General features: G+C 38.0%; 1 protein-coding gene across 1 annotated transcript in view; it reads left to right on the top strand.

The window, feature by feature from the left end:
- INPP4B (inositol polyphosphate-4-phosphatase type II B) overlaps window positions 1-19,293 on the top strand; it is a 1,415,612-nt gene that overhangs the window by 1,171,230 nt on the left and 225,089 nt on the right. The gene's annotated exons all lie outside the window — the stretch shown is intronic.

Raw genomic sequence — 19,293 nt, 5'->3', positions numbered from 1 at the left:
ATCAGGATGTAGTCTCACCAAGAGGACAAGTTGATTTCAAGCTTTGGAACTAATGCTTTTTAACTTATGTCTAATAAAAGATGTAGGTTTTACACATTTAACCTATAAAAAGACAATTAGGTTTTACAAATTGTGACCTATTTAACAAGATAATTTTACCTTTTCAGTGTCTTTTTTTCCTGCAGAATATATGTTGCATGGACATTTATCTTGCAAATTGCTACAGAACTTTAAGTTGTAGTTAGAATCACAGCAAGAGTGAAATTTTAGGTTTGCATAGTGGTGATAGTTTAAGTTGAAATGTAGCCAGCACATTTAAAAAGCATTTGATTAACCCTGGGCATGATCATCTGTAATTTGGTGTATCAGTAATCACTACAAATGCTATTATTAGTGTTTAAGATATTTATATCAGACACACTCATCATGGAGCTATGAATAAATATAGTCACGCCTACAGCCCAAATTGACTCAAATGTTTGTTCCAAATTCTGCAATTCTATTTTAGAACACTTGTTATTATTGTTATCATTATCATTATTTTAATTGTTATCATTATTATTGTTATTATCATTTTATTTGTCAAACAGTAGTTAATAAAACTTCTTTCTTAAAGAAAAAAAAAAACACTTATTGACCATGAGAACTGAAAATTGTAGTAATTCATAAGAAAACAGAATGCAGTCGGCAGAGGATAACGTTAAGTCCTTTATTGAAAATCTATTAAAATATGGAATTTCATTTTTTTAAATAAACTGAGCCATACTCATAGATAATGCCTGGGGACAACCCCCTAAGTTTGATACACACTTTGCTTAAACCATTTTCAACTTTAAATCTAGGTGAATGAGTATAAAATTCTCAACTTTATTTAGAGCCAAAAATGTGTTTTTGTGCAAATGCCTCCATAGGGGTTCACATGTAAGTGTGTGCCCTTTAAATATTGTAGATAGTGCTCCATTTTGACATTTCCTACTGTTGCATCAATACAAGTGAGCTCACTCTATAAGGAAGCAACAACTTTACTGTTCACTTGCATTGGCTGGTGTATTCCTACCCCACTCTATTGTTTCTACTGACTTGACTCCTGCCTATAGTACCTTATGGCATACTACTGCCTTAAATATGTGGTGGGCAATGCTAATGCCTATAGTATCCGATGGGTATTCTACCAATCAGCCGCTAACAGGGGGTGTCAATCATCGATCGGGATAAGATCGGGATGATTGCAGTCCTCAGGGGTGGCGGATGAGTTAAGGAGCAGCAGTCTTAAGACCTCTGCTTCTTAACTTATGTTTCCGGCAAGCATGAAGGCTTGCACCGAATAAGTAGCATTTGCTGCTTAGTAAATCGGCCCCCTAGATACAAGATAGAGGTAATAACTGTGTTGCTTATGCAAAACTAGGGAATGGTTAATAAAGGGATTATCTATCTTTTAAAACAATAGCAATTCTGGTATAGACTGTACCTTTAAACAAATTAAATGAAAGGTGGTTTACACACACTTCCATGATTGTATATTTTAGAAAATGGTAGTGACCTATTCTCTGTAGTGAAATCTACTACAGAAAACCAGCAGCAGTTAATTGCATTGGCTCTCAAATACGTGTATGTTTATCCAACTTAGACTTGGAGTTCCTTTTGGTTCCACTTACAGAATGCTTTCTATTTCTGACAGGAAATCCCATATAAGGTGTTTATCTAAAAAAATCTGTAGTTTTAAGTTACCTTGGAACTTGAAATGGACTTCCTATGAAACAATAATATGGAGAGTATTCAAAATGTGGTAAATCAGAAAAAGACCTATAAAGGGCTTGCTATGAAGGATTCCATAATTTCTACCTAAAGACACCTAGAAGGGAATTTTCCAGATGCATTAAAAGCACATTGCGTTATGAGCATTTTTTGTGTAGTTTATCATTTACTTATCATTCTCTTCAGTAGGTAACTTATATGGTTAATATTGGTGTATAAAAAGCTTTATGACCTTTTTAATGTGATGCAATTGTATTGCTTTTGTTATTATTTTAATATTACATTTTAGACATTTATCTAATTTCTGTGAGGACGGAGTATTGGGAAACTTCCAGCTTTATCATCACAGAAAAATTATGTACAATGATCTATAAGGAGAAGGCGATTCTTACAGATCATTGTGCATAACCTTCCTCATAACTTCTCTTGACAACACTATCTTTATGTAAAACTTATTGGGTGAAAGCGGCTGTATAAAATATAATGAGCCAGATTGTTGCTTCTGCAAAAGCTATATTTGTGCTCAACTTAGTAATACCAGCGCACGAAAATGTGCATTGTACAGAAGCATTGCGCTCACAAGAGCGTGTTTCCATAGGGTCCAATGGGAGCCTCATTCTCCTATTAACACATAAATACATATGTATATCAGCATATACATATATATTTACTGAAAACACACAGTCCCCATAGACTGCAATGTAAAGGCACTTTTCAGTACGTTTTTTTCTAACACCTTTAACCCCTTATAACTGCTTTTTGCAGTTGTATTTTTAAAAATTAAAGATGCTTATTTCTTTTTATTATAACAAAAAAACACCACTTTATTTTTGGGGCAATTGGGGGACTTTAGAAAATGAATTAGAGATCTTCGGAGCGCTAATTGCTACCGCAAGCAATAACCAGCCACTTGTAATGTCTGTTTTTCTCTTGTTAGGTGTATCCAGTCCACGGATCATCCATTACTTGTGGGATATTCTCCTTCCCAACAGGAAGTTGCAAGAGGATCACCCACAGCACAGCTGCTATATAGCTCCTCCCCTAACTGCCATATCCAGTCATTCTCTTGCAAGCTCTCAACATAGCTGAAGGTAGTTAGAGGAAAGTGGTAAAATATAGTTAGTTTTTTCTTCAATCAAAAGTTTATTGTTTTTAAATGGTACCGGAGTGTACTATTTTATCTCAGGCAGCATTTAGTAGAAGAATCTGCCTGCGTTTTTTCTATGATCTTAGCAGAAGTAACTAAGATCCACTGCCGTTCTCACATATGTCTGAGGAGTGAGGTAACTTCAGAGGGAGAATGGCGTGCAGGGTATCCTGCAATAAGGTATGTGCAGTTAAGTTTTTCTAGGGATGGAATTTGCTAGAAAATGCTGCTGATACCGGATTAATGTAAGTTAAAGCCTAAATACAGTGATTTAATAGCGACTAGTATCAGGCTTGCTATCAGAGGTATATACTCTGATTAATGTGCAATATAAAACGTTTGCTGGCATGTTTAATCGTTTTTATATATGCTTTGGTGATAAAACTTATTGGGGCCTAGTTTTTTCCACATGGCTGGCTTTATTTTTGCCTAGAAACAGTTTCCTGAGGCTTTCAACTGTTATAGTATAAAAGTTACAGTTGGTGCAGTTAAAATTACAAACTGTGACATTCAGCTTCCCTCAGCAGTCCCCTGCATGCTATAGGACACCTCTGAAGGGCTTAAAAGGCTTCAAAAGTAGGAGCTGTGGCAGTTGTTATGACTGTTTAAAAAACATATTTTTCGTTTTGTTAATCTGTTTTTTGTATTAAGGGGCTAATCATCCATTAGTGGGTGCAATGCTCTGCTAACTTGTTACATACACTGTAAAAATTTTGTTAGTTTAACTGCCTTTTTTCACTGTTATTTCAAATTTTGGCAAAATTTGTTTCTCTTAAAGGCACAGTAACGTTTTTTTTATATTGCTTGTTAACTTGATTTAAAGGGTTTTCCAAGCTTGCTAGTCTCATTGCTAGTCTGTATAAACATGTCTGACATAGAGGAAACTCCTTGTTCATTATGTTTAAAAGCCATGGTGGAACCCCATAGGAGAATGTGTACTAAATGTATTGATTTCACTTTAAACAATAAAGATCAGCTGTTATCTTTAAAAGAATTATCACCAGAGGATTCTGACAAGGGGGAAGTTATGCCGACTAACTCTCCCCACGTGTCGGACCCTTTGACTCCCGCTAAAATGGCGCCAAGTACATCAAAGACGCCCATAGCGATTACTTTGCAGGACATGGCGGCAATCATGGATAATACCCTGTCAGCGGTATTAGCCAGACTGCCTGAATTCAGAGGAAAGCGCAATAGCTCTGGGGTTAGACATAATACAGAGCGCGCAGATGTTTTAAGGCCCATGTCTGATACTGCGTCACAATATGCAGAAGCTGAGGAAGAGCTTCAGTCTGTGGGTGACGTCTCTGTCTCGGGGAAACCTGATTCAGATATGTCTACTTTTAAGCTTGAGAACCTCCGGGTGTTGCTTGGAGAGGTTTTAGATGCTCTGAATGACTGTGACGCAATTGCAGTGCCAGAGAAATTGTATAGACTGGATAAATACTACGCGGCGCCGGTGTGTACTGACGTTTTTCCAATACCTAAAAGGTTTACAGAAATTATTACTAAGGAGTGGGACAGACCCGGTGTGCCGTTTCCCCCCCCCCTCCTATTTTTAGAAAAATGTTTCCAATAGACGCCACCACACGGGACTTATGGCAGACGTTCCCTAAGGTGGAGGGAGCAGTTTCTACTTTAGCAAAGCGTACCACTATCCCTGTCGAGGACAGTTGTGCTTTTTCAGATCCAATGGATAAAAAATTAGAAGGTTACCTTAAGAAAATGTTTATTCAACAAGGTTTTATCCTGCAGCCCCTTGCATGCATTGCTCCTTTCACTGCTGCTGCGGCGTTCAGGTTTGAGTCTCTGGAAGAGGACTTTCAGACAGCTACTCCATTGACTGAAATACTTGACAAGCTTAGAACACTTAAGCTAGCTCATTCTTTTGTTTCTGATGCCATTGTTTATTTGACTAAACTAACGGTTAAGAATTCTGGATTCGCCATCCAGGCGTATAGGGCGCTATGGCTTAAATCTTGGTCAGCTGACGTGACTTCAAAGTCTAAATTACTTAACATTCCCTTCAAGGGGCAGACCCTATTCGGGCCTGGTTTGAAGGAAATTATTGCTGACATTACTGGAGGTAAGGGTCATACCCTTCCTCAGGACAGGGCCAAATCAAGGGCCAAACAGTCTAATTTTCGCGCCTTTCGAAACTTCAAGGCAGGTTCAGCATCAACTTCATCTGCTACAAAACAAGAGGGAACTTTTGCGCAATCCAAGCCGGCCTGGAAATCTAACCAGGCCTGGAGCAAAGGCAAGCAGGCCAGAAAGCCTGCTGCTGCCTCTAAGACAGCATGAAAGAACAGCCCCCTATCCGGCAACGGATCTAGTAGGGGGCAGACTTTCTCTCTTCGCCCAGGCGTGGGCAAGAGATGTTCAGGATCCCTGGGCGTTGGAGATCATATATCAGGGATATCTTCTGGACTTCAAAGCTTCCCCCCCACAAGGGAGATTTCACCTTTCGAGATTATCTGTAAACCAGATAAAGAAAGAGGCATTCTTAGGCTGTGTGCAAGACCTCCTAATAATGGGAGTGATCCATCCAGTTCCACAGATGGAACAAGGACAGGGATTTTATTCAAATCTGTTTGTGGTTCCCAAAAAAGAGGGAACCTTCAGACCAATTTTGGATCTAAAGATCTTAAGCAAATTCCTCAGATTTTCATCGTTCAAAATGGAAACTATTCGGACAATCCTACCTATGATCCAGGAGGGTCAGTACATGACCACAGTGGATTTGAAGGATGCTTACCTTCACATACCGATTCACAAAGATCATCATCGGTTCCTAAGGTTTGCCTTTCTAGACAGGCATTACCAGTTTGTGGCTCTTCCCTTCGGGCTAGCTACAGCCTCAAGAATTTTTACAAAGGTTCTGGGGTCTCTTCTGGTGGTCCTAAGACCACGGGGCATAGCAGTGGCCCCTTATCTAGACGACATCCTGATACAGGCGTCAAACTTCCAAATTGCCAAATCTCATACGGACATAGTGTTGGCATTTCTGAGGTCGCATGGGTGGAAAGTGAATGAGGGAAAGAGTTCTCTATCACCCCTCACAAGGGTTTCCTTCCTAGGAACTCTGATAGATTCTGTAGAAAGCAGGTTATCAAAGCTTCTAAATTCCTGCCGTGTTCTTCACTACATTCTGCGCCCTTCGGTGGCTCAGTGCATGGAAGTGATCGGCTTAATGGTAGCGGCGATGGACATAGTGCCATTTGCGCGCCTACATCTCAGACCGCTGCAATTATGCATGCTCAGTCAGTGTAATGGGGATTACACAGATTTGTCCCCTCTGCTAAATCTGGATCAAGAGACCAGAGATTCTCTTCTCTGGTGGCTATCTCGGGTCCATCTGTCCAAAGGTATGACCTTTCGCAGGCCAGATTGGACAATTGTAACAGATGCCAGCCTTCTAGGTTGGGGTGCAGTCTGGAACTCCCTGAAGGCTCAGGGATCGTGGACTCAGGAGGAGAAACTCCTCCCAATAAATATTCTGGAGTTAAGAGCAATATTCATTGCTCTTCTAGCTTGGCCTCAGTTAGCAACCCTGAGGTTCATCAGATTTCAGTCGGACAACATCACGACTGTGGCTTACATCAACCATCAAGGGGGGACCAGGAGCTTCCTAGCGATGTTAGAAGTCTCCAAGATAATTCGCTGGGCAGAGACTCACTCTTGCCATCTATCAGCGATCCATATCCCAGGTGTAGAGAACTGGGAGGCGGATTTTCTAAGTCGTCAGACTTTTCATCCGGGGGAGTGGAACTCCATCCGGAGGTGTTTGCTCAATTGGTTCATCGTTGGGGCACACCAGAATTGGATCTCATGGTGTCTCGTCAGAACGCCAAGCTTCCTTGTTACGGATCCAGGTCCAGGGACCCAGAAGCGACGCTGATAGATGCTCTAGCAGCACCGTGGTTCTTCAACCTGGCTTATGTGTTTCCACCGTTTCCTCTGCTCCCTCGACTGATTGCCAAAATCAAACAGGAGAGAGCATCGGTGATCTTGATCGCGCCTGCGTGGCCACGCAGGACCTGGTATGCACACCTGGTGGACATGTCATCCTTTCCACCTTGGCCTCTGCCTCTGAGACAAGACCTTCTACTACAAGGTCCTTTCAATCATCCAAATCTAATTTCTCTGAGACTGACTGCCAGGAGATTGAACGCTTGATTTTATCAAGGCGTGGCTTCTCCGAGTCAGTCATTGATACCTTAATACAGGCACGAAAGCCTGTAACCAGGAAAATCTACCATAAGATATGGCGCAAATATCTTCATTAGTGTGAATCCAAGAATTACTCATGGAGTAAGGTTAGGATTCCTAGGATATTGTCCTTTCTCCAAGAGGGTTTGGATAAAAGATTATCAGCTAGTTCTTTAAAGGGACAGATTTCTGCTCTGTCTATCCTTTTGCACAAGGATGTGGCTTCCACCTGGGCCTTTAAAATGAGGCTTCTGTTGAACAGATTTGCAAAGCGGCGACTTGGTCTTCGCTTCATACCTTTTCAAAATTTTACAAATTTGCTTCTTTTGCTTCTTCGGAGGCTATTTTTGGGAGAAAGTTTCTACAGGCAGTGGTCCCTTCCGTTTAAGTACCTGCCTTGTCCCTCCCTTCATCCGTGTACTTTAGCTTTGGTATTGGTATCCCACAAGTAGTGGATGATCCGTGGACTGGATACACCTAACAAGAGAAAACATAATTTATGCTTACCTGATAAATTTATTTCTCTTGTGGTGTATCCAGTCCATGGCCCGCCCTGTCCTTTTAAGGCAGGTCTAAATTTTAAACTACAGTCACCACTGCACCCTATGGTTTCTCCTTTCTCGGCTAGTTTCGGTCGAATGACTGGATATGGCAGTTAGGGGAGGAGCTATATAGCAGCTCTGCTGTGGGTGATCCTCTTGCAACTTCCTGTTGGGAAGGAGAATATCCCACAAGTAATGGATAATCCGTGGACTGGATACACCACAAGATAAATAAATTTATCAGGTAAGCATAAATTATGTTTTTTATCGCACACCCGTAAACGGTCAAATCTGCCAGTTTTACGGTGCACGATAAATTAGCGCTCCACTTGTAATCTAGCCCTATATCTATAGACACAAACATTTAAGGGATCTGTAACAATTACTGGTCCTCTTTTATGAGGAGCAAGGGAACATCACATTTACTCATTTGAAAGTGGTTCTATTAAATATAACTTTTATAAAACATATTGAAATCAATAAGCATCCACCACTACCATACTCCTTAATAAACGTTTTATATGGTATTTGAAAGATTTAAAAAACATCATATTTACCTAAAGTCAGTCTTTTTACATTCTAGCTATGCACCAGCTCATTTCTCTACACTTAAAGGGACATTATACACTCTTTTTTTTCTTTGCATAAATGTTTTGTAGATGATCTATTTATATAGCCCATAAAGTTTTTTGGGTTTTTTAAATGTATAGTTTTGCTTATTTTAAAATAACATTGCTCTGATTTTCAGACTCCTAACCAAGCCCCAAAGTTTTATGAGAATACCGTCAGCTACCTTCTCCAGCTTGCTCCTGTTTGTATAAAGGGTCTTTTCATATGCAAAAGAAGGGGGAGGGGGAGTGTCTTATTTCCAACTTGCAGTTGGCTTTCAAGCTACCTTTTCAACAGAGTTAAACTGAGAGCTTCTAAGTAAGTTTTTAAACAGTTTTATACTGGATTTGTATATCAGTATCTGTGCATCTTATCCTTTATAGTAGTGTCTATTCCATGCAGTTATATGCAGTTATATGAAAAAAGGTGTATACTGTCCCTTTAAGCTGGCAGTTCTGCTACCTTTTTTAATATCATGAATTCCCATTTATAGCTGGTATAATATTATTATTTTTTTTTTTTAATATGTTATATGTTTTGGCAAGTGCATGAAGCAATGACATGTTCATTGTTTTGTTAAAATAAAAGCATATCACGTTTCTCTTGTAAGGTGTATCCAGTCCACGGATCATCCATTACTTGTGGGATATTCTCATTCCCAACAGGACGTTGCAAGAGGACACCCACAGCAGAGCTGTAATATAGCTCCTCCCCTAACTGTCATAGCCAGTCATTCTCTTGCAACTCTCAATAAGCAAGGACGTTGTAGGAGAGAGTGGTTAAATATAGCTATCTTGGGTCCATCTGTCCAAAGGTATGACCTTTCGCAGGCCAGATTGGACAATTGTTACGACAGATGCCAGCCTTCTAGGTTGGGGTGCAGTCTGGAACTCCCTGAAGGCTCAGGGATCGTGGACTCAGGAGGAGTCTCTCCTTCCATTAAATATTCTGGAACTAAGAGCGATATTCAAGGCTCTTCAGGCTTGGCCTTAGTTAGCATCTCTGAGGTACATCAGATTTCAGCCGGACAACATCACGACTGTAGCTTACATCAACCATCAAGGGGGAACGAGAAGTTCCCTAGAGATGTTAGAAGTTTAAAAAATAATTAGCTGGGCAGAGATTCACTCTTGCCACCTATCAGCTATCCATATCCCAGGTGTAGAGCACTGGGAGGCGGATTTTCTAAGTCGTCAGACTTTTCATCCGGGAGAGTGGGAACTCCATCCGGAGGCATTTGCACAACTGATTCATCGTTTGGGCAAACCAGAACAGGATCTCATGGCGTCTCGCCAGAACGCCAAGCTTCCGTGTTACAGATCCAGGTCCAGGGATCCCAAGGCGACACTGATAGATGCTCTAGCAGCACCCTGGTCTTTCAACCTGGCTTATGTGTTTCCACTGTTTCCTCTGCTCCCTCGACTGATTGCCAAGATCAAGCAGGAGAGAGCATCAGTGATTCTGAAAGCACCTGCGTGGCCACGCAGGACCTGGTATGCAGATCTAGTGGACATGTCATCCTTTCCACCATGGTCTCTGCCTCTGAAACAGGACCTTCTACTTCAGGGTCCTTTCAACCATCCAAATCTAATTTCTCTGAGGCTGACTGCCTGGAGATTGAACGCTTGATTTTATCAAAGCGTGGCTTCTCCGAGTCAGTTATTGATACCTTAAGACAGGCACGAAAGCCTGTCACCAGGAAAATTTACCATAAGGTATGGCGTAGATATCTTTATTGGTGTGAATCCAAGGGTTACTCATGGAGTAAGGTCAGGATTGCTCGGATATTATCTTTTCTCCAAGAAGGTTTGGAAAAAGGATTGTCAGCTAGTTAAGCGTCTGGCAGATGTTCCAGACGTTCAGGCATTTTGTCAGGCTTTAGTTAGAATCAAGCCTGTGTTTAAACCTGTTGCTCCACCATGGAGCTTAAACTTGGTTCTTAAGGTTCTTCAAGGAGTTCCGTTTGAACCTCTTCATTCATATCTTGGAAAGTTCTTTTTTTGGTAGCTATTTCCTCGGCTCGTAGAGTCTCTGAGCTATCTGCCTTACAATGTGATTCTCCTTATCTGATTTTTCATACGGATAAGGTAGTCTGCGTACCAAACCTGGGTTCTTACCTAAGGTGGTATCTAACAAGAATATCAATCAAGAGATTGTTGTTCCATCCTTGTGTTACACAATTTGGACGTGGTCCGTGCTTTAAAGTTTTACTTACAAGCTACTAAAGATTTTCGTCAAACATCTGCTTTGTTTGTTGTCTACTCTGGACAGAGGAGAGGTCAAAAGGCTTCGGCAACCTCTTTTTCTTTTTGACTAAGAAGCTTAATCCGCTTAGCCTATGAGACTGCTGGACAGCAACCTCCTGAAAGGATTACAGCTCATTCCACTAGAGCTGTGGCTTCCACTTGGGCCTTTAAAAATGAGGCTACTTTTGATCAGATTTGCAAGGCGACGACTTGGTCTTCGCTTCATATTTTTTCAAAATTTTACAAATTTGATACTTTTGCTTCTTCGGAGGCTATATTTGGGAGAAAGGTTTTACGGGCAGTGGTTCCTTCCATTTAAGTTCCTGCCTTGTCCCTCCCTTCATCCGTGTACTTTAGCTTTGGTATTGGTATCCCACAAGTAATGGATGATCTGTGGACTGGATACACCTTACAAGAGAAAACACAATTTATGCTTACCTGATAAATTTATTTCTCTTGTGGTGTATCCAGTCCACGGCCCGCCCTGTCATTTTAAGGCAGGTAATTTTTAAATTTAAACTACAGTAACCACTGCACCCTATGGTTCCTCCTTTCTCGGCTTGTTTTCGGTCGAATGACTGGCTATGACAGTTAGGGGAGGAGCTATATTACAGCTCTGCTGTGGGTGTCCTCTTGCAACTTCCTGTTGGGAATGAGAATATCCCACAAGTAATGGATGATCCGTGGACTGGATACACCACAAGAGAAATAAATTTATCAGGTAAGCATAAATTGTGTTTTTACTGGCAGATACAGAGACTAATTAAAGGGACAGTCTAGTCCAAATAAACTTTCATGATTCAGATAGAGATTGTAATTTTAAACAATTTTCTAATTTACTTTTATCACCAATTTTGCTTTGTTCTCTTGGTATTCTTAGTTGAAAGCTAAACCTAGGTGCATATGCTAATTTCTAAGCCCTTGAAGGCTGCCTCTTCTCTCAGGACATTTTGACAGTTTTTCACCACTAGATGGTGTTAGTTCATGTGTGTCATATAGATAACACTCTGCTCAGGCACGTGGAGTTCAGGTGAGCCAGCTCTGATTGGCTAAAATGGATGTCTGTCAAAAGAACTGAAATAAGGGGGCAGTTTGCAGAGGCTTAGATACAAGATAATCACAGAGGTTAAAAGTGTATTTATATAACTGTGTTGGTTATGCAAAACTGGGGAATGGATAATAAAGGGATTATCTATCTGTTTAAACAATAAAAATTCTGGTGTAGACTGTCCCTTGAAGAAAGAAAAGAGAATCAATGTAATTTCCAGTCCAGTTGTTCTAGGATTATTAGTGCTACATAGGTTTTGATGCAACGGCACTGGTACTCTGACCAATTTAATATTGTTATAGCCCTGAATTACCAACTAAAAAAATTATATACCTTTAAGAAATGTGATTATTGACTGATTTTTGTATAAACAAGCCTTTAACTTGGAACAATTTGTTTACTTAGATCATATTTTGGTGTATAAATGTACATCTGTAAATGAGTGGAAATAAAGGAACTGCAACTTGGGCTATGGGAAATATTAATACAGAGATAATATCAACCATTATGTAGATGATAATAATATTTTAATAGCACTATAATAAAAATGAGACAAATGCTTTACTCTTAGCTCCATGGGGGCATGTCTGAAATAAGTTAAACAGGGAGAAGTTGCATGGCCAAGTATGCTATTCTGAAGTCATGATCTACAAAAATCACTGTCCCTTTTTCACTTTGTGTCAAGCTGACATCAATATAGTTTTGTCTTTGTTATGGAAAAATATATGAGAACAATTTATCTTCATAGATTGCTGCTGAGGCTGAGTGAATTATAAGGTAGTGTATCTCAGCCACAAGTGGTTTTAGCCAAGGTCAATGGAGATTAATAAGTATGTGTTTGGTTTTACAGACAGGTTATTTGCCTGACAACATTAACTTCAATAAACAACTTTTGCACCATTATTTGTTACTATAGGCCTGTGTGGGTTCTGAGAGTACTGTTTATAGTTACAAATCTTGCAGATTTTTAAATAGTAGCATTATGTTGTAATAATAAAAAATAGAATAAACATATTTAAAATTACATAGGTCTGGATTTGCTTTTATTTCATTCAGCAAACTGTGGGCTAGATTACAAGTGGCACGTTATTGTTTTCGTGCGAGCGATATTTGGTTTTGTGGTCATTTGTGTGCAAGTTAATTTCCACTCATATTACAAGCTTAAAGTAAATTTGAACGCATGAGCACAATTGAGATTTATGCTAGAATGATTATTGCGACTTTAGAGGTCTGGTTAACTGTTATGTGAGATAAAAGTACCAGAAAACACACAAACATACAGTTACACTCATAATTACACCATCTAATAAGAATTGTTTTAAAAAAAAAAAGAAAGTACAAAAAAAAGTTATAAGGGCTCAAATATGTAAGGTCTCAGGTATTAGAAGAAAAAAAAAAGTCTGCAAAGGGCTTTAACATAGAAATACTTATGTATACATGTCTAAAGATGTATGTATATATATATATATATATATATATATATATATATATATATACTGTGTGTATATATATATATATATATATGTACCTATTTATATGTGTATACAGTATATGTACAAACATATAAACATATATGTGTGTGTGTATATATATGTATATATATATGTATATATATATATATATATATATATATATATATATATATAAAGTGCATTGGAACAATTTGTATTCAAACAGATCATATTTATGCAATATTCATATTTAGTTATATGGTCTATTTAATGTAAATATTTCACATTCCAATGTTCTTTGTTCTCAAGTATATTTTATTTAGGTAAGTATAAACATTACCAATACAAGCAAATCTAATAACATTGTATAAACATCATAAATTAATTAAGGAATATTAACACAGATTTATACATTAAGTATATGGTAAACTCGTAATTGCCTGAATTATAAATGTAAACATATGAATATATTACCTCACTTTCCATTTTTATAAAATAGAAATGAACAAACAAAAATACCAAACAAATGAGTCTAAATAATATTTCCCATAGCAAAGAACCAAGTTACCAAATTAATATTATTCATATGGTAGCAACTTCTTGTAACTCCAAATACATAGCAATTATCACTAATCCTCTTCCAAGTGTTGCCTCCCTCCAGTCCCATAGCACCTATAAAATGATATATCTGCCATATTAAAAGTATCACACAAATTCACAATTGCTACTGTCTAAATGATGTAGCCACATAGAATACACCTCTCAAAACGACTAGAAATATTTCTGACTTATGAAAAAGTAGTGTGAGTATGTATTGAGTTGACAAAGGATATCACGTAATAATTTTTAGCCGTTTAAAGGGACAGTCTAGTCAAAATTAAACTTAAAATTTAAAATAGGGAAAGCAATTTTAAAAACTTTCCAATTTACTTTTATCATCAAATTTGCTTTGTTCTCATAGTATTTTTTTGTTGAAAGCTAAAGTTAGGTAGACTGATATGCTAGTCTCTAAGCCTTTGAAGGCTGCCTCTTATTTCAGTGCATTTTGACAGTTTTTTACAGCTAGACAGCGCTAGTTCATGTGTGCCATATAGATAACTTTGTGCTCACTCCTGTAGAGTTATTTACTAATTGTCTAAAATGCAAGACTGTCAAAAGAACTGAAATAAGGGACAGTCTGCAGAGGCTTAGTTACAAGGAAATCACAGAGGTAAAACGTATATTAATTTGACCGTGTTGTTTTTGCAAAACTGGTGAAAGGGTAATAAAGGGATTATCTATCTTTTTAAACAATACAAATTCTCAATTAGACTGTCCCTTTAAGGTAAAAAGCTTGAATATGTTTGTCGGATTAATTCTAAATATTAAACTGTTCAAAAATAATTTGAGTATGCATTGCTTTCATTAAAGGATTACTAACTTTTGTTAATTATATGCAAAATGGAACTTATAATTTCAATTACAATTAGTACACAAAGCTAATCTACCTTATTGTGTGTTGAAACGAAGCTCCATTTATTAATAAAATCCGCTTTTATTTCATATGCATGACATCACTTCATCCAGCCCTCAAAAATGGGCTGGACACGTTATAACACACTCACCAATCGGATGGCGAGTATTTGCATCTCATTAGAATCTTGAAAAAAACCCTATTTTCCTATAGGGAAGGTGGGAAAGAGGGTATATGACCTAAACCTTCTGGTGTATCCCTAAGTACAACAGGAGGTAGTGCCTAATGCCTAAGTAATTAAATTTATAATAAAGTGTAAGAGAAAAGAAGCATTATATTGGCACACTTGCAGGTTATATTACCAGGGAGAATAGGTGGTGAAGGGCGGTATGTATATAGAAAATGCAACCATGTATTCATAAAACATAACATTTATTAATTATAGAAATATAAAAGCTGTGGACCATGCCACCATTAAAAAACAAGTGTAAGTGTAATGTGTGTGATTGTGTTTGTTTTAAAAGCACAAAAATAGAACGTAGGTGGAAAAATACAGTTTGTATATATAAACACAAATTATTAATATGAGTTGATTGTCAATATGATTATTAGGTGAATAGTTTCCCAGTACCAGTACTCTCCAATAAGAAAGTGTCAGAACAATCCTGCACCAATTGTAACATATTATATTCCTTGGGAAAATAACATAATCATCTATTTACCATATAGTAGTATATGTGACAATCAAATTTGCTATATTGTGTTTGATAGATATTATATTAGGACTATTCCACAGTATTGAACTAGACAAGTAGGTACCGTAACAGCACTGTGTAAATAAGAGGCTAGAAGGAACAGAAAATTTCCTCTACATTACCCTAGCCTGTTATCCAAATGTTACTCTATTTCTGGTATATAAGACCAGTCACTAGTTAAAATGTTACCAATAGTTTGTATATTGTAATTAAACAGGTATCAACCACCAGCGGCTAGCGTTATAGTTTCAATGCCCTACTACTTATTACTATCGGCAATCTAGGAGCGCACCCCCGTAGGGGAAATTACTAACTTTAAACACTTAAATGTTAATATAAGAGTAGTAGTGGAGCTAAGATCTAACACTAGATAAATATCGCCATTAAAGGCCAATTTGACAAAGCAGATGCAAAACGTGCATCAGGCGTTCACACTGCTTCTCCTCCGTGTTGATATTTTGTTGTAAAGATATAGAAACTTTGTAGAATTGTAGCGGTTAACGTTGGCCTTTAATCATGCCTAGTCCTTCAAGAGCAAGGATGGGTTGAGGCTTGCCAATCTGCCAACAGATCCATCATCGAATAATTCAATAACATAATTCCCCAAAGACAAATCGGTAGGATTTTGGGCAAAATATAATCAAAAGATAATAATCAAAAGATTTAAGGAATCCGGTCAAATCTCGGTGCGTAAATGGCAAGGCCAGAAAAAAAACACTTCTGAATGCGTGTGATCTCCGATCCTTCACTGTTTCAAAAACCATCATGAGTCTGTAATGGATATCCTGACATAGGCTCTGGAATACTTTGGTAAACCTTTGTCAATCAACACCATTCACCTCTGCATCCACAGCTGCAAGTTAGGGCTTTACTATGCAAAGCAGAAGCCATACATCAACACTGTCAAGAAGCGCTTCTGACATCTCTGGGCTCGGTCTCATCTGAGATGGACAGCAGCACAGTGGAATTATGTGTTGTGCTCTGAAGAGTCAACTTTTCAAATAGTTTTTGGAAAAAACAGCCGTTTTGATCTCAGGGCTAAAGAGCAAAAGGACCATCCAAGCTGTTATCAGTGTCCGGTCCAAAAGCCAGCTTCGGTCATGGTATGGGGGAGTGTTAGTGTCCATGGCATGGGTAACTTGCACATCTGTGAGGGCACCATTAATGCAGACAGATATGTATACATTTTGGAGCAACATTCTGCCGGGATTACAAGTGCATGGTTGCATAAGCAGAAAGTACAGGTGCTAGTATGGCCTGCCTGCAGTCCTGTCTCCGACTGAGAATGTGTGGCGCATATGAGTGTGTATTTAAAAAATACATTAAATTCAGAAAGTAAAACATCAAAAAATGTGTTTTCAATATAGTATCGGGTGAATAGAATTTTCAAATGACTCTTTCTATTAGTTTTTTTTTTTTTGCATTTTTCATACTGTCCAAATTTTTTTGGAATTGGGGTTTTATATATACTGTATACATATATACAGTCATGGCCAAAAAAATTGGCACCCCTGCATTTCTGTCAGATAATGCACCACTTTGCCCAGAGAATTGTTGCAATTACAAATGTTTAGGCATTCTCCTGTTTATGTCTTTTGTTTGTATTTGTATGACGCAAAAAAAGTGGAGAAAACAAAAGCCAAATATGACACATTCCACACAAAACCCCAAAAATGGACTGGACAAAATTATTGGTACCCTCAATTTAATATTTGGTAGCACACCCCTTGGAAAAAAATAACTGAAATCAATCGCTTTCTGTAACCATCAATGAGTTTCTCGCACCTCTCTACTGGAATGCTGGACCACTCTTCTTTCGACAACTGCTCCAGGTCTCTCAGATTGAAAGGGTACCTTTTCCAAACTGCTGTTTTGAGATCTCTCCACAGGTGCTCTATGGGATTGAGATCTGGACTCATTGCTGGCCAATTCAGTACTCTCCAGCACTTTGTCTTAAACCATTTCTAGGTGTTTTTTGACATGTGCTTTGGGTCATTGTCCTGCTGTAAGACCAATGACCTCTGACGGAGACCCAACTTTCTGACACTGGGCCCTACATTGCACCACAGAATTCTTTGGTAGTCTTCAGATTTTATAATGCCATGCACACAGTCAAGACATCCAGTGCGTGAAGCAGCAAAGCAACCCCAAAACATCAGTGAACCTCCACCATGTTTGACTGTAGGAACTGTATTCTTTTCTTTAAAAGCCTCATTTATTTTTCTGAAAACAGTAGAATGATGGGCTTTACCAAAAAGATGTAATTTTGTTTTGTCTGTCCACAGCACATTCTCCCAAACAGATTTTGGCTTCCTCAGGTAAGTTTTGGCAAACTCCAATCTGGCTTTTTTATGTTCCTGTGTCAGCAGTGGTGTCCTCCTGGGTCTCCTACCATAGCGTCCCCTTTTCATTCAGATGGCGACGTATAGTGCGAGCTGACACATTTGCACCCTGTGGCTTAAGGTCAGCTTGAATTTGTCTGGAAGTTGATTGAGGTTCTTTTGTTGCAATCTTTGATCAATTTTTCTCTTTCGTCCACGTCCAGGGAGATTAGCTACAGTGCCATGGGCTGCAAACTTCTTGACAATGTTGCAGAAAGTGGACACAGGAACATTAAGATCACTGGAGATGGACTTGTAACCTTGAGATTGTCCATGCTTTTCCACAATTTTTGTTCTCAAATCCTCAGACAATTTGCTGCTCTTTCTCTTCTCCATGCTCAGGTTGGCACACAGAGACACACAACAGAAAGGTTGAGTCAATTTTCACCATTTTAGCTGGTTGTTGGTGTGATTTCTATATTGTCAGCACCTGTTAATTGATACAGGTGAATTTAATTACAAATTACAGGAGCATCACAAACTTGGAATGCAAGTATTTCTTACAATTTTGAAAAGGTGCCAATAATTTTGTCCAGTCCATTTTTGGAGTTTTGCGTGGAATGTGTCAGATTTGGCTTTTTTTTCTCCACTTTTTTGTATCATACCAATATAAACATAATAAATAAACATGAGAATAGTGATTGTATTTTTTACAAACATGTGCATCTATAAGCCGAAAACATCATATAGATATAATCAGTGGGGCATTTATGTCAAATATTTGTTATGGCTCCATTTTGGCACTTTGCTCCCACAGTATTATCTTATGTGAAAGAGGCAAAGATGTTATATGTTTGCCCGATGAAGTAACATGCAAAAATATAATTACGATATTAAAATACATATTAGCAAGCTGTCAAGTAGAGGTTTAGTTAATACGAGAATGAGTTAGATTAAAGTAATAACGGTTTTAGGAAAATGAAAGTTGGATTTGTATTATATTCATCGTGGCTAATATGTAAATTGTAAGATCGTAAAAATAGCAATTGATGTTTATTTATATACGAAGCATACATCTCAACTATTGAGATATATTAAGTTAACCAGGTAAGATTTGGAATGATTAGATATCATGTATACTAAAGATATTTATGTATTGCAATATGCAATTTATTTGGAGAGCCGATGTATCAGCACCTGAGAATATACTTGCCATAGAAAGCCTTCTGTTATCCGTATGATAGTATCTCTTAAGTGTCAAACTGACACCATTAATTTTGGTGAACGATATACAATATTTAACTACATATCATTATCCTGATTTATAGCCATTTTTAACTAGTGTGTGTGCTTGTGTATGGTGCTGTGACCGATTTTTTATTATTCAATAAAGTTATTTAGTATGAATGATTGTCACATCAGACACTCTCTCAAATGATTAGACAGTTAGGCTACCTTTCTTTGTGGTGCAATTTTTTTGCATTTTTTTGGTAAAACAGTTACTATATAGCCGTATATTCTGAAGTAAGCTAAGCAATTAAACTGAAAATTATAATATAGCTATATAAACAAAAAAAAAATATTTCTATATAGCCCTTACTCCCAACTCTTTGGTATATATTTAAATATATCTTTAAGATTAAATAGAACATATTCTGCTATGTGCAGAACACTGGATTATGAAATATGCAATATTAGCTTCTTATGTTGCACTTTTAAATAACTACTATAGGGTTTGTGTGACTTGTGGGTTT

Source organism: Bombina bombina, chromosome 2 (genome assembly GCF_027579735.1).
Source record: "Bombina bombina isolate aBomBom1 chromosome 2, aBomBom1.pri, whole genome shotgun sequence".
Lineage (NCBI taxonomy): Eukaryota > Metazoa > Chordata > Amphibia > Anura > Bombinatoridae > Bombina > Bombina bombina.
The sequence above is the reverse complement of the archived record's forward strand: the minus strand, read 5'-3'. Positions and strand labels throughout refer to the sequence as shown.